A 25197-nucleotide genomic window follows, 5' to 3' on the forward strand; every position below is an offset into this window, starting at 1 on the left:
AACAGTGAATGCTAAAGAATCATATTAAACTTAACTCCTCCTAATCTGATATATTTACTTATGGATCCTGGAAAAATCATGACAATAAAGCATCGTGCTTTCTGGAAATGTCAGTGCTGCCAAACTTATGTTAATGTTAATGTTAATGTTATTTGACATTTGTTAAGCGCTCGTACGCCCGGGGGCTTCATGGCGCTGTAGGGAGGAACAGGCGTGGCCATTGGTTGGTGGAGATAAGGCAGCTTAGTGATGCGCCTGAGAGAAGAGCCAGGTCTTCAAAGAGTGTCTGAAGCTGAGGATGTTATCACTAAGTTTCAGATGAAGAGGGAGAGAGTTCCAGAGGGCAGCTGCAAGATGGTCAAAGCAGCTGCCTCCGAGACGCTTCTTCTTGTACGGAGGGATAGTCAGAAGGGCTTTATGAGCAGAGCGGAGGTTGCGGGAGGGGCTGTGTCTTTTAAATAGGTCTCTAATGAAAATGGGCCCAATGTCATGTAAGGACTTGAAAAGGATACACCCAGCTTTGAAGGCCACGCGTTGCTCAACCGGAAGCCAATGCAGCTGTTTCAAGCCAAGTCTGACTGATTGCCTCCTAGGGATGTTCAAGAGAAGTCTGGCTGCCTGGTTTTGAACGAGCTGGAGGCGTTTTAGCTCTCCAGCTTGGAGCCCAAGGTATAGACTGTTGGAAAAGTCCAATCTGGACAAAACCAGGGAGATGACGATCTGAGTGAGGGCAGCTAAGGAGAAGAAGCGGGCGATTTTTTTTATTTTCTTCAGCTGAAAAAAACTGGAGGAAACAACAGCTCCAACTTGTTTTTTCAGGGAGAGATCCTCGCTAATGAAAAGGCCAAGGCTCTTAACCGAGGATGATTTGGATGGGGGGGCGGCCATGCAGGAGGGCCAGAAACTGGGGTTCCAACTGAGGGTGCTCTGTCCAGGCAAGACCAGTTCGGTCTTGCCTGGGTTAAGTTTCAGGTGATTGCAGCTCATCCAGCTCAAAATGTGGGACATGGTGTTTTGGAATTCTACCACAGAGTCCTTGGTGTTCAAAGAAAAGATGAAGAGGTAAAACCATAGCATGATCATAGATCCAAACTCTCACTTTAAAACCCAAATCAACAAAGTAAAAAGAGACTGAGTCCACACAATGAGATTATTACATGGTATCTTCCTTTACCTAGACCTCTCTCCCAGGTTACATCCATCACGAGCACCACTAACGTAAGCTATAGATAACGCCAATTGGCTTGATATCGGACCCTCGAGACAAGTATTTGACAAGCTAGAATTAATCCAGAATACTGGAATTGCACAAGTCCTAAACAAGAGCAGAAGGTATCACATTACCCCTAGTGAAAGGTGCTGCACTGGTCAGCAGTCACAAGACGGATTTCTTTCAAAGCCCTCAGCATTGCACTTTGGCTGGCAAGTGCAATGGGACTAACATTTCTGCAGTAACTATATGCTCACCCAACTTGAATGCACTCTGGGGCCCCACCTAGTGGATGGAAAGCACTAAAGGAATGCTTCGAAGCAATTTCAGTGATGTTCTCCTTTAGCAATTGTTCAAACAGAGAATTAAGTTTAAACCCTTCTTTCATAAGCTCTCAAGGGCTGTATTCCTCTATTTCTAACCTGTTGTTCGTTCATTGCCCAACCAGTAGATTAGGATCAGCTCCCAGAATATAATGTTTGTCCAAAGGTTTTGGTGGGAGGTACTTTTTCTCTCTGAATACTCATTTTTATAGAACTCTTGAGCGATGGAGCAAGGGTTCCATGTACCAAATTGCAGTAAGGAAAATGGGCCCCAGCATGGTTGTTGGGTAGTAACTGAAAGCCATATTTGTGTGCAATGGGCTTCTCCCAGGCACGCAACACCCATTGAGCTCAAAGGGCTTCACCTCCCCCATTGTGTGTGTCAGCCTGGGCTGGATCAGCTTCCCGGGCAAACACACACCCGCACCCGAGTACTTCACAGGTCTTTAAAGACCATTTATGTGTTAACGAGGCTTCGTTGTTTTTCACCCCTTCTTAGAGCCCCTGCATCTCCACTCTCCATATTGCTGGAAGAGTCAGCCCCCCAAAAAAAATCTTTAGTAGCCCCCCCAGAAATTTGGCTCTAGTTGCTTCTCTGGCTTCCCCCACACCTAAGCCCAAGTGCTGTAGTACCTGCCCAGCAGTGGCCGGTGAAGGTGTGCACAGTGGGGCGCGGCGGGGGATGTCAAAAGATGACCATGGAATAGGGCGAATTAAATAAATAAATAACTTTGACCTTTGACCCTGTCACCAGGCAGGTCGCTCCCACCATTCGCCACGCAGCCCCCTGTGGGTTGAACCTCCGTTGCCGCTTTTGCCGCCTGACTGCTCGCTCCCTTTTTTATTCTGTACCCCTGCGCTTGGCTTTCTGAGCCACTTTGTTTTTTCATTCTGTGCCCATGTGTTTTGCTTTCTGTACCCCTGTGCTCTGTTGTCCCTCTCCCGCCGTCTTTTCCCGCCGTTTTTTCCCTGGGTTTTTCCCCGGGTTTCCCCCCGCCGCTGAGCCCCTGCAGCCCCGCCCCCTTCACTCCCATTGGCCGCCCTGCTCCCAGCTGCTCCTCCCTCCCTCTGCCCTCATATGGAGGCCGCGGAACGGCCGCGCGCAGCTTCACCTTCAGAAAACCCACCACACACCACCGCACCCAACAGCTACCACGCCGCTGCTGGGGCAAGGTCACCGAGGACCAACTGACTACCGCCCTCGCCCTGAGACCACCCACCGACCCCACCGACCTAGACACCGCCGCAACCAACCTCACACAGTGGATCAACGACTGCGCCAACACCCTCGCCCCTCTCAAGACCTCTACAACCAACCACACCAACAAGAAAGCCGCCTGGTTCACCGAGGACCTCCGGATCTCCAAGCACACCTGTCGGAAGCTGGAGAAGAAATGGCTCCACGACCGAACACCAGACAACCACACAGCCCTCAAGAGCACCACCCGCAGACACCACCAACTCATCAGGACCGCCAAGAAGACCGCCTTCATGGACCGCCTAGACAACAACGCACACAACACCAAAGAGCTCTTCAGCATCGTGAAAGAACTCTCCAACCCCAGCTCCAACACCAACGACATCCCAAGACCTGTGCGACTCCCTGGCCACCTTCTTCCACCGTAATCCAAAAAGGGGGGGACCGGGGGTTTTGTTTAAGGAGGTCCAATGTACATACCCCAAGAGACTATCACCTAGCTTGCTGGGTGTGTGAGAGCTCTAGTTCCACCAAGGGAATTTCCCTGGTCTTCCCTTGGTTACCTCTTGGTAACCAGCGGTTGGTTGAGTCCCAACTTCCACCGCCTTCCTTATCTCTTCCCTCCTGTACACGAGGAACCTTGTACCCTTTTCGGTGATAGCACCTTCTTCCACCGCAAGATCACCGACATCCACGACAGCTTCAACTCCGACCCCCCCGCACCCACCACCGAGTCCACCACCCCTGCGACTACCACTCGCACCAGTTGCCTGACCGTCTGGTCCAGCGTCAGCGACGAAGACACCATCAAAACCATGAACTCCATTCACTCCGGATCCCCATTGGACCCCTGCCCTCACCACATCTTCAACAAAGCCAGCGCAACCATCGCGCCCCACCTACGGAAAACAATCAACTGTTCCTTCGAGACAGCAACCTTCCCAGAAAGCTGGAAGCACGCCGAGATCAACGCCCTTCTGAAGAAGCCCAAGGCGGGCCCCAAGGACCTCAAGAACTTCCGGCCCATCTCCCTGCTCCCTTTCCCGGCAAAAGTGACCGAGAAGATTGTCAACAAACAGCTGACCCACTACCTCGAAGTTAACAACATCCTGGACCCTTCCCAATCCGGTTTTCGCAGCAACCACAGTACCGAGACCGCCCTCATCGCCGCGACTGACGACATCCGGACCCTGATGGACAAAAGGAGAAACAGCCACCCTCATCCTCCTGGACCTATCAGCAGCCTTTGACACGGTCTGCCACCGCACCCTATCAGCACGCCTCCATGACGCCGGTATCCAAGAGAAGGCCCTGGCCTGGACCACATCCTTCCTCTCCGGCAGAACCCAGAGCGTCCGCCTCCCACCCTTCCGCTCCAAAACCACCGAGATCATCTGCGGCGTCCCACAGGGATCCTCCCTCAGCCTGACGCTGTTCAATATCTACATGGCCCCCCTCGCCCACGTCGCATGACAACACAACCTCAACATCATCTCCTACGCGACGACACCCAGCTGATCATATCCCTCACCGAAGATCCCCACACCGCCAAAGCTAACCTCCACAGAGGAATGAAGGCCATAGCCGACTGGATGAAGGACAGCAGACTGAAGCTGAACTCAAACAAGACAGAGGTCCTCATTCTTGTACCCACCCCATCAGCCTGGGACGACTCTTGGTGGCCCACGTCACTAGGCACAGCCCCGGAACCCACGGACTACGCACGCAACCTGGGGGTCATCCTAGACTCCACTCTCTCCATGACCAAGCAAGTCAACGCCGTCTCCACGTCCTGCTTCAACACCCTCCGTATGCTCTGCAGGATCTTCAAATGGATCCCCCTCGACACGAGAAAAACCATTACCCAGGCCCTTATCACCATCAGACTCGACTACGGGAACGCCCTCCACTCAGGAACTACAAACAAGCTCCTGAGACGACTCCAACGCATCCAGAACGCCTCGGCCCGACTCATCCTCGACGTCCCCCGCCGCAGCCACATCACACTCCACCTGAGAGGCCTGCACTGGCTCCCCGTCAACAAAAGGATCATCTTCAAGCTCCTGATTCACGCACACAAAGCACTGCACAACACCGGACCCACCTACCTCAACAATCGACTCAGCTTCCACACCCCCACCCGAAGCCTCCGCTCAGCCAACCTCGCCCTCTCCACAGTCCCTTGCATCTGAAAAACCACTGCCGGCGGCAGATCCTTCTCCTACCTCGCCGCCAAGACCTGGAACACTCTCCCCACCATCCTACGACAGACCCAGGACCTGCTGGCCTTCAGAAGACTCCTCAAGACCTGGCTCTTCGACCAGTAGCACCCCCCTCCTCCCCAGCGCCTTGAGACCCTCTTGGGTATGTAGCGTGCTTTACAAATGCAGTGATTGATTGATTGACTCTTATTCCGTCGTCTGTCGACATCCCCCCGCAGAGTCCCGCCCCACCCCACTGCTCTTACCTGCACCGGCCGCTGCTGCAGCTGCCTCCCAGAAAATTCAATCACTCCAACCCACATTTAGTAAGTTCCCAGATTGGACTGTAAACCAACCTTCCACAAAATCAATTAATGAACACGGGTGTCACACTGAGGTCTGAACTACCTCGGTGTATTTTCTTGCGCTACTTCTGCTGGTTGGTTATGCTCTGTGTTAGTGCAATGATGTGGTTAAATACAGCTAGAAACAAGAAATTAAAGCAAATAAATATACGTCTGTGATGCATTAAAAAGAAGCAAAAGCGCCAGTGTGATACAGAGTGCATTAGAAGTAGGTGAAGGCTTCATTGTGCCACAGTATTCCTTCAACAGATGCGGAGATGTCATTGTCCCATAATGTATATTGGAACGAGATGAACATGGGGGCATATTATCAAGCCAGGCGATAAAATTATCCTTCACATCTAACCTGAGCTTCAATTGGAATTCCATAGAGCATATTATCAAGCTCGTTATCGCCGTTTTAGCGGCAGTTTTCTGCCGCTAACGCGGCGATAATTTTATCGCCTGGCTTGATAATAGGCCCCTTGGTGCCTTATAAAGGTATCCTTAACCCCTTCCCTGCTCATGACGGAACCACTCCGTCATGAGCCACGGGTGCCGTGTGCTCATGACGGAGTGGTTCCGTCATGCCGTGGCCGTTGGCGGCCGCTCCTCCCACGCGGCGCTAATTCCCTGCCTGTGCGGGCGATTAGCGCCGTGGGCGGAGTCATGACGGAACCACTCCGTCATGAGCACAGCTCAACCGTGACTCATGACGGAGTGGTTCCGTCATGAGCACGGCGCCACCTTAGTGCCCCCAAACCCCCCCCAGCGCTGTGGCGGAATTCCTGCCGCAGCCAAGGGGTTAAGACTGAGATGGCAGGGGTGATGGAAGTAGGAGTGGTAAAGGTGTCGCAGTACCCTCTAAACAACTTTTAAGGTGTTCAGAAGGAAAAAGAGCATTAAAGAGGCCTTAACATTGTGTTTTTATCTGATTTGCGTTCAAAGATATGAGTCTAATGTCAGAAAATGTCTTCTGACAAATTGTCACCCATTGCTTGTGAAATTGGCGTTTACTTTTTCTTTTCTCTGACTTCAATATATGGGAATTTTTTCAGGTAAACAAAGTGCCAACCTTGCTGGAGCACATGCAAAGACAGGCTGTGGGATGTCAAATGTTTTCGAGCACATAACCAAATCTGAACAGTTGTTGGTGAAGTATACGAATTTATCAAGAAATATCAGGAGAAGGAAAGAACCAATTCAGCACTCTTTTGCAATTCTGATTTGTGAAGGACAAAAGACTTTAAAACGACCAAAACAAGCCAAGATACAATCCTTGTATGAGATGCAAATATGTGCACAAATCCGATTTCCACATGTCGTTAGTGTGCCATTTAAGGGGCATATCAGCAACACCCGGCGATAATTATCGCGCAGCGCTCTTAGCGTGAGGATAATTATCGCCGGGTAACGTGGATTTTTATCGCTGAGATAGCGTGCTATTAGCAACGCTTATCTCCTCAGCGATAAAAATCCTCACGCTAACTGCCTAACGTGAGATTATCGCTGGAAACCCAGAGATAATCTCACGCAATGTGGCGTTAGCTTGCTGATAGGGACTCACAAACTTAGCCATGATATCCACCTTGCATAGGATATCATGGCTAAGTCAGTCCTGAAGCAGGCGTAAGGAAAGTAGCGATAACAGGGTTTATCGCTACTTTTCCTGACGCTATGCTTCAAAGCGTGGGGCTTGATGATAGGAGAAATGTCGCTTAGCGACATTTCTCCTGTCATGTTAGGTCAGGAACGCCCACTTTGCATCTCATTAGAGATGCAAAGCTGGGCGTTAGGAATCCTGACGCTAAAGCAAGGTTTCACGCGTTAGCGTGGCCTTGCTAATTAGGCGATAAAATTATCGCTGCTTTTCGGCCGAAAACGGCCACAGAAGCGGCGATAATTTTTAATCGCCTGCTTGTTAATATGCCCCTTAGTTTATTAGTAAAACTGCATGTCTGATGCTAATTTTGTGACCATTTTTTAAGATGTCATTTGAATAAAAAAGATGCTGTCTGTGAATAGCAGTACCATACCACACCATGCTTTAATCATATATTTGGGACGGTGTGCACCGAACTAGACCACTCAAGACCCACTACCCCCCTACCACTGTCCTCTTGAACGGTTGTGACTTAATTGCTACACTTGTTCTTTATGTAACACATGGATGTTTTCACTGTCCCTATGATCCGAGTGGTGTAATATTGATGCCAGACCCCCCCCTCACTCAGAAAACTGTTCCAGTCCCATTGAATGGCATTGTGCCATGGTTTGCATTATGACGACATAAAGGCAAACTTGTGATGCTGCATGCATTAGAAGAAAGTGAAGGTGGCATTGAAGGTGCTATATGATACATCGGAAGGCTGTGACAGTGGAATTGTGCCACAGTACACATTAAACAAAGGCGAAGGTGGCATTGTGCTTTAATATGCTTCGAAGGCGTGTAAAACTAGTGTTCTGCCATGGTATCGAGCGGAGAGAGGCGAAGGCGACTTGTGCCGTTGTTTGCCTGACAAGGAAGGGAAGGTGGAACTATGCCAATGTGTGCATTAGAAAGAGGTGGAGATGGCGTTGTGCCATTTCATGAAGTAGAAGGAAGTGAAGGTGGCATTCTGCCATTGCGTGAAACCAAAGGAAGCTAGGTGGCATTGTGTCTTGGAATACAGCAGAATAAATTCTGCGTTTTATTGTGCTATTGCATGGGGTGGAAAGCATGGCATTGTTCGGTGTTATTTTGAGGAATCAGCAGCCTGCTAGAGGAAAGAAATTCTGTGTCAGGCGAAAGTACATCTATTTTCTTCACCATCCAGGTACAACCATTGATGAGTGAAACTCACTCTCCCAGGTCCCAATAAAATAAAAAAAAGGAGCGCCATTCAAAATTGGCATGAGCTTGAAATCTCAAATATTATCCGTTCTAAAAGCTGTTTCTGTCAGCATCTTTGTAGTACATGCTCAATGTTCTCTATGCTGATGGAATGTTTATTCACCTATGTTCTCTATTGCCTGGTGAATTCTAGGTTCTCTTCCAAGGCAGTTGCTGTTGGCTTCTGTCGTGGAGAGTCCGCTCTTGTGTTTGCTCCTTACTTAATAAATCACTCTGCAAGAAGATGCCTGCCTACTACTGTCTATTTACAACAATTTTGGCGACGACTACTGGTTAACAACCCACGCTGCATATCCAAGGGACACAGCAGTCTCACCACAAGAGCGGAAGATCTTCACCCTCCACACCCACGTCTGTCCTTCGAAATTTACTTCTGTGTCTTCCGATTTATGCCCTCATCGGCCCAAGGCACGAATTTGCTGCATATTTTCGGCGCAAAACAACTGGTTTGTCAATCCTGACCTTAAGGTTCGTTAAACAGGATTTGGTCACCGGAAGGAAGATTGTGTGGTGTGTGAGGCTGAGCCAAGTCCTAGGGATCTCCAGCTACAAGTGGCCCCTTCATGCCACTCACTGTTGCTTCCTGCTTGGTCTCCTGTTCGGTCTGGCGTTGAGGTGGCAGTTGATGCGGGAGGAGCTCCGTCGCTCTCGATGGTTGCAGCCTGAATGGTGACGTCGTAGAACCCTCCCACCGCGTAGCGGAATCTTCGTCAATCAGAATCTGATGTCGGGTGAGATTTGCTCAAGCGTCTCCACGCTCTGACGTCCACATGTCCTGTACGTGGCGGCCATCTTTGTTTATCAAAACTGTTGCCTTGACTACTGCCACAGCTTATCGTGTGTGTGCGATCTTCGTTCGTACAACGCGGTGGTAACAGCGGCGATACACACGCCTTTGTGTATTGTTAAAAAGGCACACAGGTACTGTTATTTCTCCTGTTTGTGTGTATTCTTTTCTTGTGCTTTAATCTGCTTCACCTTATGCGCGCAAATTTCGTTTGAGTTAAAATGACGAATGAAAATCCGTCTATAGTTCTCCCTCCAAGTTTCCTAGCTAGTCCTGGACAACCCAGTATCTCTTGGGATGATTGGTTCCCAATGTTTGAGAACTATTTAGACGCTTTGGATGCACAAGAATATTCCGCGAAAAGGAAGAAAGCGCTGTTACTAGGTTCTTTGGGCAAGGAAGGTCAACGCGTTTTTCGCTATTTACCACAAGCCTTACAGGCAAATGGCCAACCTGTCCCGGATGAGTACAAGGAAGCAATTTGTCGCTTAGAAGTCAGATATGCCAAAGAAGAGAATTTGGTCATGAATAGGTATAGGTTTTATACCAAGGGTCAAAAGATGGGCGAATCAATTGATGACTTTGTGGCAAGGCTAAGGGAAATGTCTGTGAAATGTAAGTTTGGCAATATGACTGATGAGCTCATTAGAGATCAACTTATAGTGCAATGTAACAACAAGAAAGTCCAAGAGCGTCTTTGGGCGGCTAAAAATCCTAACTTACAAACCGCTATTGAGTTAGCAAAAATAGTAGAAGAGTCACAAGGATATATGAAAGAATTGGAGAAGAAGCCTTCTAGTGATGTCAATGAAATTTCGACTCAAGAGTACTCAGAACAAACTCTTGCTTCTGGTGAACTGACTGATGTTGCTGCAGTGAAGAACAAAAATGTTTTTAAAAAGAACTTTACTCTCAAACCTCCAAGTACACAAAAGTTGCCTTCAGCTCGCATGTGTAACAGATGTGGTAGTTCTGTTCATTCTTCTGACTCTAAATTTTGTTTTGCAGCTAAACAAGAGTGTCTAAAGTGTGGTCGCATGGGCCATTATGCGAGAGTCTGTCGCGGCAAACCTCGCTCTTCTGTTACTACTGTCGAAGACTCTATCTTGTTTGATGAGGAGTGTCACAAAATTTTAGTCATTGATGATGACCCTGCAGGGAAGGTTGATGATAGGCGCAAAGTTAGGCCTAAGGCGCTTTTCACCATTGATAGTAAAGAGGTGTACTTAATGGTGGACACGGGTTCGAGGTACACAATTATTCCTTATGAACTTTTCAAGGACAAATGGGGTTCCAGGTGCCTTTTACCCAAGGACATCTCCCCGGGTGGTTATCAAGGCGAGACCATTGACATTGTTGGGTATTTCACAGCGAACATTGTTTTTTCTTATAGGAACATACACGGCAAGGTTTATGTGTCAAAGGTGGGTCCAGCGATACTCGGGTGGGTCCATCAGTATGATTTAGGGATAATTGTCAACCCCCGGGCTTCCCCACAAGTAATGGTAGTTGAGGACAGTGGTTTACAAGATATTCTAGAGAAGGCCAACTCGGTATTCAGGGAGGGCTTGGGCCAGCTCAGAGGATATTCTCATCGTATTGTTTTGAAGGAGAATTCTGTTCCAGTACAACACAAAGCCAGGTGCATTCCAATAGTTGTCAGGCAAGAGGTTAAAAAGATGATTGATGACATGCTTGTTTCTGGGGTTATTGAACCTGTGGAAGCTTCACCATGGGTTTCTCCCATTGTCGTTACAAAAAAATCGGAGGGAAAGCTCCGCTTCTGTGTTGATTTGAGGTCTTTGAACGATTGTGTGATTGCGGACACTTTTCCCCTCACTAATATTTCAGAGCTGGTCACTACTCTACATGGTGCTAGGGTGTTTTCTAAGTTGGATCTTAGAAGTGCTTATCACCAAATTAATCTTCACAAGGACTCTAAACACTTGACAGCTTTCATCACACCTTTTGGCACGTTCCAATTCACACGCTTGCCCTTTGGCCTCATTTCGGCTGCCAGTGTGTTTCAAAGGATGGTGACTGATCTCTTTGAAGGTGTGGGCAATACCGTTTTTTATCAAGACGGTATCTTGATCTATGGTAACTCTGAGGAGCAACATAATGTCACTCTCAGGATTGTTTTGGATAGACTTTCGTCAGCTGGGCTGACGTTGCGCAGAGACAAGTGTAAGTTTTTGACTGAACAGATAGATTCTAGGATACACTATTAGTGCAAGTGGTGTACGTCCAAAACAAGACTTATGTCGTGCTATTCACTCTGCTCCTCGGCCTAAAGACAAAGATCAGTTGCGTTCCTTTATGGGACTTATTGAATACTACTCTAAGTTTGTAAAAACAGTTTCTCACAAGACTGTGTCTATGAGGTCACTTTTAAAGAGGGGTGCTAGTTTTGTATGGTCTTCTCAGTTGCAAGAATCTTTTGAGGCCATCAAAAGAGAGATATGTGATGCAAAAGTGCTTACTCCTTTTGACATTAAAAAGAGTTCGGTGGTGACGGTGGATGCCAGTGCTACTGGTTTGGGAGCTATGCTATCTCAAATTTCTGATCGGTCTGAGTGTACGGTTGCTTTTGCCTCTAGAACCTTGACTGATGCGGAAAATAATTACTCAGTGATTGAGAGAGAGGCGCTAGCTGCTGCTTGGGCGGTGGAATATTTTAGAACCTATTTGTGGGGTTTGAAGTTTGTGCTGAAAACTGACCATAAACCTCTCATAAAAGTTCTCTCTCCTGGCGGCACGGGCAAAGGTTCTGCTAGACTGGCAAGGCTTGCCTCTAAGCTCCAAGAATTCCAATACACTGTTCAACACATCCAAGGCTGGAAAAACACTCAAGCTGATTGTCTTTCAAGGTTGTCTTTAGATTGGAGGACAGTTATTGATTCCTCGACTTCTAGTACCTCTAATGATATTGCAGTAGCTTCGGTGGAAGATACTGTGTTTGTTGGTGAAGGGGCTTTCCAAGCATGTGATTGGGAGCGAGAAATGGTTGTGGATACAACGTTGCAAGAGGTCATCAAACTTATTTCGCTTGGCTCTAGAAGGGAGAGTGCGGTGTCAGTTTCTGTGCGTCCTTTTCTCAAGGTATTAGATGATCTCTCGCTTGTTGGTGACAATCTTATTGCAAAAGGGGAAAAATTCATACCTCCTTGTGGCCTAAGAAGTAAACTTTTGGCCTTGGCACATGAAGGGCATTTGGGTCAAACTCTCACTCAACGTCGTCTTAAAGACCATTTCTGGTGGCCTGGAATGGATTCTCAGGTCGTGGATTGGGTGGAGAACTGTCCTACATGTAGAGAGGGGGAAAAGAGACTCAAAATTTGTCCTGGTACTTCGCAGGGGCATCTGCCTAATCCAGGTTCACCTTGGCACACTATTTGTTTAGATTTTATCGGTCCCATGGGTGAACTACATGAGAGAGATAGATTTGCCATAGTGGTGGTTGATGTGTACTCAAGATGGTTAGTTGTAGAATTTACCAACAATATTACTACTGACACCACTATCAGATTTTTGGGAAATTTGTTCAAGGATGAGGGTCTTCCTTCTGTAATCATTACTGATAATGGTACCCAACTCATCTCTTCTGATATGCAATCCTTTCTCATGGGGTGTGGAATATCTCATCATCGCACATCCTTATACAACCCACAGGGCAATGGAATCTGTGAAAGGGCCAATAGGGTGGTGAAGGGCATCATACAAATGGCTTTTACAGATGGTTCTATTGTAAGGAAAATGGTGAATGAAATGTTGTGGGCGTATCGCACTACACCCCTAATTGATGGTCAGCTGTCTCCTTTTCAAATCATGAGGGGGCGAGCTCCTGGTTCTAAATTGATTCCTGCTTGGATGAAGAGGGTGGTCTCTGGGCAAAAGAATCCTTCTGCACTGCTGCCTACTTCTCCGGTGCGTCCTTTTTGTGTGGGGGATTTGGTCAAGGTCAAGAGGGGCAGGATTATCAAAGGGTTATCGAAATTCAAGGGACCTTTTACAGTAAAGAAGGTTTTGGACCATTTTGTTATTCTTAATAATGGGGAGTGTTGGAATTTCAGGCGGGTGGCCCTCTATAGAAGAGGTGTATCTCTGGAAAGTGTTAGAGAATCTCCTTTTTCGGAGGAGGAAAGCAGTGGGTATCTTTTGGCTTCACTGCCTTTGGAGTCTAACTCTGTTGTTGCTGCACCTCAGGTTGTTGGGGGTGCTGGGGATTCGTGTACATCTAGATGTATTTCTAATCCTATTTCCTTACCCATGCCTTTGGTCTCTAATCGCACTCCACGATTTAGAAGGGCTCCAGCTTACTTGCAAGATTTTGTACGTTGATGTGTTTTTTGTTGTTGTTTTTTTTTGGTTTTTTTTGCTCTGTTTTGTTTGTTTTCTTTAGAAAGGAAGAAGATGTGTAGTACATGCTCAATGTTCTCTATGCTGATGGAATGTTTATTCACCTATGTTCTCTATTGCCTGGTGAATTCTAGGTTCTCTTCCAAGGCAGTTGCTGTTGGCTTCTGTCGTGGAGAGTCCGCTCTTGTGTTTTCTCCTTACTTAATAAATCACTCTGCAAGAAGATGCCTGCCTACTACTGTCTATTTACAACAATCTTCTTAGATTTAAGCACTAGGTATTAGTTGTTCAGACAAATTTAACATTAAAAGTGGATTTCTTTGAAGCCCAGTTTGAGCGCAAGGCCAATTTATAAACTCCAGATGTTTAAGAAGGTGGGCAGTCACTCGGTCTGGGATCTGAGGCCACTAGAGAAGCGCAATCTTGCACTGGTTACCTTTTGCAGCCTAACTTTGGGGGCGATTTAAACCCTTCTGCACAGCCCCAGCATCCTTCAGGGTGGTGGAAGTCATCTGCTTCACAACCCGACCAACTGCCGCCAGCTAAATTAAGGGGTCACCACCGGACCTGCCATGACCTCTGTGCCATCACAGTCTGCCATGTTTCTGATGGCAGCATATAAAACATTTTTGTTCTTCAGAAACTGACTCCTAGACTCCTAAAGAGCTCAAGCTTTCAGTAATGCGAGACCTATTGCATCGTAAATGCTTGTTTAGAATTGTCAAAGTCAAATTTACTAGAGTCAAAGGCCCTTTTCCCGTCTGTGTGTCATCACTGCAGTGTTCTTAAAGTGCAGCCCAGCCAAAACACGATGGTGCTTCCTGAAGCCATATATATTTTTGTCACATATGTATGTAATGTAAATGCACAATGCAGCCCAACTAGGACATTTTACTATTGTGCTCTGGGGGCATTTTCTGTGGCATCTACAATAGCCTTAAAGGAAATTTAAAGGTCAACTGCAGCACTGAATATCAGGGTCACAGTGCAAAATAGTCCTAAAGCCAGCAACAATAAACAGGAGAAATGGGGGTTCACACCAAAAATGATTTTCTTGTTTTACTTTTTTTTGTCCGGAATGTATATTCATCATATCAAAACTGTCTTCCTAATATTGTTTTTTTATTCTAAGTGATGACGACGCTACTATTCATGTAGAATGCTTAACATGTGTCTTTCAGCACTGAATGTCTTGTTTAATGTGCCATTACTTGTCCCATTGGTGTATTTAGAAGACAAGGTTTTGGTGGCAAAATACATCCGAGGTTTACATTTGGGATTTAAAATTGACTGCCAATGTGTTCTAAAAATGGAGGCCTCTAATAAACCCTCTTAAAGACAGAGGGGCATATCAACAAGGGCGTTATCTCTGCTTTTTTGGCTTTAAAAGCCAAAAAAGCAGAGATAAAACTAGCACCTTATCAACAACAGGGTGCTAACATGCAAATTTGCATGTTAGCACCCTTTTACTCTACGCTTCCCCTTGCATCTCTAATTAGATGCAAAGGGGGCGTTCCAGAGTAAAATAATAGGAGAAATGTCGCTAAGCGACATTTCTCCTATTATCAAGAATATCGCTAACCCTGTTAGAGACAAAAAAAGCAGCGCTAACCGCGGTTAACGCTGCTTTTTTACGTCTGGTATTTTTCTCACTTAGCCATGATATCCTATGGAAGGAGGATATCATGGCTAAATTTGTCTGTCCCTATCAACAAGCTAACGTGAGATTATCGCCGGGTTTCCAGCGATAATCTCACGTTAGTCACTTAGCGCGAGGATTTTTATCGCTATTGAGATAAACGTTGCTAATAGCACGCTATCTCAGCGATAAAAATCAACGCTTGCCGGCGATAATTATCCTAGCGCTAAGTGCGCTTAGCGATAATTATCGCCGGTTGTTGTTGATATGCCCCAGAGAGTATGAGGGGAACCAGCCAAAAGGTTCCCAAAACTCAAAAAGTGTCAGTGAAGCAAGATCAGTACAATACGTTCTATTGTATTGCATTGTATTGTAATTGCATTAATTTAGAGCTTCACAACAGTGGTAGTACACTTGGTTGAAGTGTTTTTTCATTGGTGAAGTGTTTCAGTGTCATTCATGGTCACCAGAAGTGAGCTACTATTACCTTAATGTCGCCACAGCCGGACTGGGAACCTAAAGCAGCCCTGGCATATTTGCGGACCAGCCGATGGGATGGGGGAGTGGGGGGGTGGATGCCCATGTGTGCACTGCTGCTTTTGTTACTGGGGGCCAATATTGCAGTGCTGCTGCAAAACCACCCCCCAGTTACAAAACCAGCCCCAGCTGCTCAAAAACGGTCCCCCTACCCTTCCAGCCTCCCGGGAAAGCGCCCGATGCCCGCTACAGCCAGGTCGGCCCTTCATGTCGCTGTGCCTCGGTATTTAGTGCTGCTAAAAGTGAGATATAGGATGCTTAAGATTTTAAAGCAAGGATATTCTAACTGGAAGGGTGTGCGGATGCATGTGTAGCCTGTGTGGGAAGTGTATTTGTGTCATGCGTGATAAGCTGTTATTATCATTACAAGCAAACATTTCCTGCCACCCTATCTGCTCAGGAAACAGATAACTTCAAACTATCTCGAATACTATGAGTATCTATGGATTCCCTTTCTTTTGAGATGCATAGGCTGTATCTAATTAAACATGATTTGCCATATGATGCAAAGTCTTGGAAAAGCACTTTTAAATGGTGATTCAATTTAATTTCAAATATTTTGTATTTGAAATTTAACCTGATATGGGCATTATTCATGGAAAACAAGGCCCTCATTACAAGAGAACCAGAGGTTGGGTATTTATCAAACTTGATTCATATCCAACTCTGCTGGGTCGGAATTTGTCGGGCCCAGTAAAAAACTCCCAATTATAAGTTTGATAATGGGAAATAATATGTGGATTTTCATGCTAATGGCACCAAAATCTGTATGTCTCTGTAATTTTTGGACATTTTTCATCCTATAAATTTTGGCAAGTTTGACCTGCTGAAACTTATTGGGGGAAAACTGTGGTAGAGCAGCGTTACCCCCCAAACTCCTAATTGTGTTATGTGAAGTCACAGGCGTTACCACACATATTCCAATTAACCGGGACACTCATAATGAGGGCCTTAGAGAAAAATTCTCCTCAGATGATTGAATTCTAAATTGAGAAAATGAAGATTAGATTGTGGTTTAGCAAAATGTTATGACTTAGGCAGGAAGTGTGCCCATATGTGTACGTATTTACTGGTAAAGTTGAAAACTCCACTCTTCAGCCAAACTTTCAACTAGTTGCTCTCTATGGCCTAAATGTAAATCTATACATTGCTCAGGCACTGACGTTAGCTAACTGCTATAGTGGCTTATTATATAATCTATGCAAAACACACTCATCTAAAGGGTTGTGTGACACTATATCGAGATCGGTAATGTTGACCTACAATAATATTGTACCAAGTAAATCACCTACCACGGCATCATCAAGATAATTATTACTATTTGTATCTCTACATTGTCTACCTAACCTTTTAACTATTGCATTCACCTATTATACTTATTTATATTTTCATTGCAATGTAGTGGTTAGGTTGATGCAATAGATATGATATCACTGTCCTGTTATAATTAGTAGGGTTATCCCACTTAAGCCTTTTAATGGGGGTGGCAGCAACGTCAAGGGAAAGAAAACAGATCTTGTTCTGGCAAAATAGTAAGGGTGGGCGTATTACTACTATCGGAATTCCACGAAATTGAACAAAAACTCTGTGAATTTCGCAACTTCGTTCCGTTGGACTCCCAATTAAACAGAAACCTCATATACTATTGGTAAAATAACAAGTATCTCTGTCTTTACATGCTAAAATGCATATAGTCATTTCTCTAAAGTGAAAATGAAAATTTAGCAAGCAGTGAGAGAGGTGATGATTTTGGGATCCTCCCTAACCTAGAGAGAGAACCAAGCAGATGCCTTGAAAACAATGAGCACATCTTGCTGAACAATTCGGTGGTGGTCCCATCCTCTTAGGACCACCCCAAGCACAGTTATGGGCAAAAATACAATCCCAACCAAAGGCCCTGCAAAGCATTATGGGATGAGATTAGCAGTGGGCAGTGAATATTATAGTATCCAATATCAAAATAATTTTACAAAGAGTTGCAGTTCAACTAGTCATTACTAGGTGTCCCTCACGAGTCAAATGCAAAAGCTTTGAAATTATTACATCAAGCTGCAGTTCCACTAGTCGTTACTAGGTGTCCCTCATGAGTCAAATGCAAAAGCATTGAAACCCTTTCACGAAGCTGCAGTTCAACTGGTTGTTACTAGGTGTCCCTCATGAGTCAAATGCTTTTGCATTTGACTTGAGGGACACCTAGCAACGACTAGTTGAACTGCAGCTTGATGTAATAATTTCAATGCTTTTGCATTTGACTTATGAGGGACACCTAGTAACGACTAGTTGAACTGCAGCTCTTTGTAGAATTATTTTGATATTGGATACTATAATATTCACTGCCCACTGCTAATCTCGTCCCATAATGCTTTGCAGGGCCTTTGGTTGGGATTGTATTTTTGCCCATAACTGTGTTTGGGGTGGTCGTAAGAGGATGGGACCACCACTGAATCGTTCAGCATGATATGCTCTTTGTGTTCAAGGCATCTGCTTGGTCCTCCCCCTAGGTTAGGGGGGACCCCAAAATCATCACTTCTCTCATTGCCTGATATTTTTCATTTTCAAAGTTCACTTTTGTGAAGTGGTTACATACTTTTTAGCATGTAAAGTTGCTTTATCAAAGCATTTGTGGGTGTAGTTTAGTAGCTGACTCTGTTACGTGGAGGAATGAGTTTTTTTAACAAACCTCCGCAAACTCCGGCAGCAGAGTGGAGTTCATTGCCCAGGGTTACAAAATAGATTTACGTATGTTTCGTAAAGTGCCAAACAATGTTTGCCTATGTATGTACCAAATTGTGATCCTAAGTAGTGTGAAACCCAACGTGATTATACCATAGCTTCTGCTGGCCATAATGTCTTGAGGTACCATTAAGAGATTTTGCCTCTGGTCAGTTAGTTTGGGCCTGATTAAATAAGGGTGTGTTTTGACCTTGTGTGACGCAAGACATTGGAATGCAACGCAAGTCCTTTAGTGAGGTTTAAGAAGCCATGCAAAGCCACCTTGCGCGACTGCGTGATTTAGTAAATCCACAGATGTCTTGCTTTCCCTTGCAGCAGGTAGGCATTCCATGGGTGGAGTATGGGTATTCCCATGCATCTACCATGGAGTTTGACACATTCCCAGATTTTCAAAGAGTTGAAAACTGCAGAATATGTCAAAATTGTATTCCTCCCAGACCCAGGCATAACAAGGAAAAATATATTTATTCCTCCTCATTTCTTCCCTTTTCTATGTGTGATGCATTCCACATCACACTCAGAAAAATAAAATGCTTTCCCTTCCTGCACAAAAACAATACTGCTGGTGACTCAGGCACCCTTGCCCCATGGTGCAAGAGTGCTTAAGTTGGGGCTAGGAAGGACAGAGTTTTCCAGCGAAAAGGGTAGCAGAAATACACCATATTTTTGTAAATATGATGCGTTTCTGATGTCTCCTTTTTGAGAAATGGGGGTCCCTAGTTAGCAGTTGTTTGCACCCTGTCCAAGTAGGGATCCTTCCTTCTAGTAGTGCTGAGTTGATTACACATTAACATACCATCTGCTCACCCCCTTGGTAGCTTGGCATGAGCAGACAGGCATATCTCAGAGGCAATGTGTAAAGTATTTGTGCATAACACACACAGTACCACAGAGAAAACGCTACAAAGGGACACCATACCAGTTCAGAAAAATAAAGTATATTTATCCAAACCAAACAAGACCAAAATGATGAAATCCAACATAAACAACTCAAAATTTTACTTTTAAAAGGGGCTCAAGCAATTCTGTCCATAGATATCTATGGATGCATGATTTTTACACAAAGTACCTCAAATGCATCAAAATCCACAAGGCAAAACAGCTGCAGAGAAGGGAAGCGCTGGAAAACACAGCAAGGTGTCAGTTCTTGAGTCCTTGGGGAGGCAAGGTGACAGTTCTGATGCACGCAGGAGAAGTGGAGCACCAAATCAGGACTGTAGAGGGAAGTGAGAGGTTGATCTCCATGGCGAATCTGGTCTGCGGGTGTTTCGTCTGAAAAATTTGATGCTCAGGTGGGATGCGTGAGAAAATTCAGGCACTACGGGTTGATGCAGCGTTAAGCTAGGCGCTGTGTTGATTTTCGTAGCTGCATAGCAGGGCTAGCACCAGTTTCGGTTCAGGGTCTCAGACTCCAGAGACTGGCACGTTGAATTCAGCATGCAAAGATTCTTCGGTCCGCTGGCAGATGCTTGCTCAATTTTTGTGGCTGCACGGGTCTGTGTATTGGGATTTCCTCCCACTCTGAGGTGTTGTGTCACAAAATTCAACTTCAAGAAGAGTGAAGCATCTATTTTGTAGATTTCTTCAGATTTGTGTAGATCTTAGTAGCAGGAACAACCTCCAAGGGCCTAGAAATTGATTTGGCGCTACATGGCATGTCAGAACTCCCAGCAGTGGATTTCAAGGATGTTGTAGGTAAAGTCTTTGTATCCCTGAGACTTCAGAACAGGAGGAAAGCACACAGAAGCTCTTAGAGAAACTTCTCAAACAGGAAAACTGTAAAGTCCAGTCCTTTTCTTCTCCTTGGCAGAAGCAGCAACTGCAGGCCAACCCAGGAAAGTAACGCACATAAAACGGGCAGCTTGTCCACTTGGCAGAGGTTCCCATTGAGCCCAGAATTAGTATAAGTTCTGGGGTTTTAGGTCTTATACTTTTCCCCCTTTTCCCCCTTTGAAGTCTTTGTTTAGAAAAGTCTTTCTTGCTCAGTAAAACCAGTTCTGTCCTCCCGGGTCCAGTTTCACTACAGGAGCTGGAGACAGCATTGTGCAGAGCAGCCACAGCCTATTCAGGTGTCAGTGACAACTCTTCCCACCACTCTAGCCCAGGATGGTCCATCAACATAGGCAGGGCACACCTCAGTTTCCATTGTGTGAATGTTTGGAGTGAATGCACAAACAGCCCCTGTCAATCTATAACCAGACGGTCAATCCACAAGCAGGCAGAGGCACACAGGATTGTCAAACAAGAAAATGCCCATTTTCTAAAAGTGCCATTTTCAAACACACACTTTAAAAACCACCTTCACTAAAAGGTGTATTATTAAATTCTGAGTTCAGAGAGCCTAAACTACAAATCTCTAGCTGTTCTCAATTGAAAGTTACACTTGTAAACTGTTACAAGGTAGCTACAATGATAGCCTATGGGAGAGATAGTCCTTGCAATAATGATAAAAGAACTACACAGTATTTCAATATCAGGACAAGTCAAACACACCGGTACATGTCCTACCTTTAACATGCACTGCACCCTTCCCATGGGGTTACCTTGGGCCTACCTTAGGAGTGAATTATACGTAAGAAGAGGGAAAGTTAGGGCTTGGCAAGTGGCTGCACTTGCCAGGTCGACATGACAGTTGAAAACTATGCATGCCGGCACTGCAGTGGCAGGTCTGAGAGACATTTAAAAGTTTACGGGTGTGGGTGGCACAATCACTGCTGCATGCCCACTGGTAGCATTTGATTTACAGGCCCTGGGCACACACAGTGCACTTTGCTAGGGACTTACCAGTATATCAAATATGTCAATCATGGATAACCAATCAGAATTACAATTTACAAAGGGATCACTTGCACATTGTGACTGATCAGCATTGGCAAAATGCCCAGTGTACCTAAATCAGCAAAAATGAAATCCAGCAGATTGTCACAAATACAGGAGGTAGAGGCAAAAAGTCAAGGAAAACCAAACCAAGGATTCCAGGTCTAACACTCCCTTTCACGCAATGAAGCCCAGCATGTTGCGTTGCTGCGCTGCGTTGTGTTTAATGTTTGTAAAACTTCCCTTTAAATATATTTGAGAGGCAGTCCATGAAAATCCTTAGGAGCAGGTCACCTCTTTGTGCAGAGGGAAAAGACTGTTGTATGAAAGTAAGGGGCAAGTCACTAGGTTTTCCGACGATTGACATACGACATAAGAATTTAAGAAACATTTTCACATCTGTGAAACAGCAACCCTTTCCCAAAACATAAGACATGCTGAAACAGATTTGTTTTTCTTCAGCTATATTTTCTCATCTACTAATTTCCGAAAAAGCCCATACATTATTTTTACTATTATATATATATATTTTCAAAACAAAATGTTATTGTCAACCTCCAAGATATGCCTGTCAAGGCCAAATACTATAACAGCAAAATATACATAGTAATCATTATGATGTTGACGTTTTGTAGCCAAATATGTAGAGAAGGATTATATGCATAACAACATATTACATTAACAATCAACTGAAGTGTCATATATCCATTATGTGATACAATGCATGTCAAGTCCTCCCCAAAGTGAATAGTTGTGTCGCTGATCCTGTGTTCACCTCGCCTTGTGGTAGTTGTGGCTAATGTCAATCTATCTGCAATCTGGGATAGGTTCTAAGTAAATCCCTCAGAAGTCTGCCCATCTCTTTCAGATCTTGAGATGTTTCTGGGGACAGCCCACGCAGCAAATATAGGTATCTGCAGCTCCATACAGAAATCAAGACCCTTCTTCCAAGCCCCAAGGGGGGGCCAGGAGGCTTCCTTCCAGGCCTTCGCAATGTCCGGCTTCTCAAGTGTAAGGCCCAGTGACATCAGGTGGCATTTATATATATTACCTCTGATGTCATCAGTTATATGCAGAAGCGTTAATCTGGCAAAATAAGGGATGTCCCAGACCAAAAGTTGCAACATACATGCAATAACCTTGTGCCAGAACCCTGAGAGTGATGTGCATAGACATACTGTATGGATGATGGTACCCTCGGCCACTTGGCATTGCAAGCAGAGTGGAGAAGCAATAAACCTTGCCCGCCAGAGCCAATACCTAGTGTAATATACCCTATGGAGGCACTTAAACTGTATGTATCGTAGTTGAGTCACTATGGCGGCACCTCGTGGGGATGCCAGCGCCTTGGTCCAGTCTTCATCGTCCAAGGGGCCCAAGTCGATTTGCCAGGCCTCCCGTGTTTCAGATAGCATTGTGTGGCTGTTCGTGACAAGTGTACGATAGAGTTTGACGATCTTGTGTTCCCCCAGTTCTCCCATGAATACTTTTGCCTCAAAAGGGCTAAAATCAGGTATGGTCTCCTGGAGTGTGAGATATGGAGAGAAGACATGGCGTAATTACTATTATATTTTTCATCAGGAGAGGTTATGTTGGAAGAGTATATCCAAGTCAAGTGAAAATGAGCAGACATATTTCATGTTTTAAAAAAATCATACTATAACTTGTAGTTGTTTGCTTAAAGGATAGATTGTACGTACATTTCTTGGCCCCTTATATAATGCAGATAAAATGATCAACCTACTGTTTGCATAGGTTTCTTCACACATAGCACCTGTGATATTGCCAAACGGGTTGCCTGGTGCCATCTTTTATACGGTGATCATCTGCATGTGAATTGGCACAGTTATGTGGAATGGCAAGGGGGTTTGGGTGGGGGGCTTAGTGGCTTGCACTGGATATTTTCCATGCCAGTCAGGACAATGAAGGAGCACTGATGTAACGAATCTTAAGGGGGCCCCCTGCAAGGTACGTGGAGGGACCTCCTCCGGACTCAATCATAAGCACTCTGGCCAGAGTAATGTGCTTATGGGGCCCCCTGGAGTTTGGGGAGATGTGGTGGCCAGTGTTACGCCACTGTGAAGGAGAGCACAGGGCTGCTGGCACAAGTTCCATTACAGAACGTTTGCTTCTGGCAGCAGTCTTCCATCTAGGAGCAACTTTGTTGGTACAATTTTGGACCACGCAAGATGTGGACTACATAGTTTGTTCTGAAAGGTATGATCAGTTCTCAAGGTACCATGAGTATATTGTGGACCCTTTAGACAGTCACTAATAGAGCAGTTTTATTATGTGGGCCTCTGCTGAACTCACTAGTGCCACTGCAGGTGCAGGGTTCCTATAGATCCTGCATCCGTCAAACTTTAAATAATCCCCTAAGCCCTTCCCTGTTTATGTAAATACATAATTGGATTATACATTCATACATTTGTTGTCTCCAGAAAATACTTAGGCCTAGATTTATCAAAGGATTGTGTTGCCTTTGCCTCACACAGGGTAACGCAAGGGCAACGCAATCTTTAAGTCAGATTTACCAAGCCACGTAAGGCCACCTTTCGTGGGCCTGCGTGGCATGGTAAATCCAGTGTAATGCAAGGCAGCGTAAGTCACTGCCTTGCGTTACTCTGAGCTGGGAAGGTGTTACATGGGTGAAGTGTGGGTGTTCCGCTGCAAGATTTTTGGAAAATTCCCAGATTTTGGCAACCTGAGATAGGCCAAAATTGTATGCCTTCCCGATAGAGACCACAACAAAGAGAAATATCTTCATTTCTCGTTGTTATTTCCTCTTTCTATGTGTGCTGCATTCTGCATCCTGCAGAACACGGACAAAGAGGAAATTTCCACTAATGTTTTTGTGCAGGAAGGTATTCCTTCCTGTACAAAAAACAGAAGCACATTCCCCCCACTGATATAATCTAAATAGGCAATAAGTCCATAAATATAAATGTGCCCACAGACCGAAAGGAATAGTTAGATTATATTCCTTCCTGCACAAGGACAATCCGACCTGCAATGCAGGCATCCTTGCACTATGGTGCAAGGTTGCCTGCATTGGCGCTAGGCAGCACATAGTGTGCCAGTGCAGGGAGAGAGCAGGAATGCTCCATATCTTGGTAGATATGGCTTTATCCTGTCCTCTCCATTTGATGCAGTGCAGGAAGTTGTCTTGCTGCATTGTGCTGTGACAAATAATGTCAAATCTTCCCCTAAGATTCAATCCCCTTTCCCTGAGGTCTGCAGATGAGTTGGGTGTTGTGCGCTTACAGCTGCCCATGGACTCTAGTTCTTCAATTTCATCACCCCACTAGATTTTTGTAAGTATCCCTAGAGAAGAGATGATAGTAATGCAGTAAGGTCAAAGCACCTGCACCAAAACGTGGCCTAAGCATGTTTGGAACACCGTGAACATCATGAATCTTTTTCTCTTTACTAGATGGCTCAGCACATTGTGGAATAACCAGACAGCTCCATTGAGGGTGGAGCCTATTGCAAAAGCAACAATATTTATTAATTAATATATTTGTTTAGTTGATATATGTATTTATTTATCTATTTTGGGGTTTTATGAAGGGCTCAAAGTCACCAAGGTAGCCTCAGAGTGCTAATTCTCATAGACATACCCAGGCCGATGTTGTGGTGTGCCAACACCATTTCTGGAAGTCTTCCAGCACTGCCTGTAACTGTGCTTGTGCACCAATCCTAACCTGTCATGTGACATGCCTTCTCCATACCCCCTAGAGGTGCAATGCATGACTGCACTCTTATGTGGGATCCTCCTGGGAGGTCAGTGAGACCCCCAATTCCAAGTGTCCTATAAGGGCATGAGGTGAAAAATATTCAAGCATAATATTCTCCACTCCACTGTGCTCAACTTTCAGCATCCTCCCAGGGAGATTTTTACATAGTACATAGTTAGGAATAGCACTTAAATATAACTAGCAATTTTCTGTTTTGCATGGGTAGTACCCCCCATAACTCAGTAAATCTCATATACATTGGATGGCAGTGAGACTCTGCTGGTGCACTGGTTAGCAAAGAAGGAGACACAGATCAAAGTCCAGAGGTAAGGATAAACATGTCTCAATTTCACATGTAACTTTTCACTGGTAAAGATGGATTTTTTTCTTCAGAGATTCCAAGCAAAAACTCAGCACAA

General features: G+C 45.3%; 1 protein-coding gene across 4 annotated transcripts in view; it reads left to right on the forward strand.

Moving 5' to 3' along the window:
• The window catches only part of NFATC2 (nuclear factor of activated T cells 2), a 312180-nt gene that overhangs the window by 33406 nt on the left and 253577 nt on the right, over positions 1 to 25197 (forward strand). The window lies entirely within an intron of this gene.

This window comes from Triturus cristatus, chromosome 7 (genome assembly GCF_964204655.1).
Source record: "Triturus cristatus chromosome 7, aTriCri1.1, whole genome shotgun sequence".
NCBI lineage: Eukaryota > Metazoa > Chordata > Amphibia > Caudata > Salamandridae > Triturus > Triturus cristatus.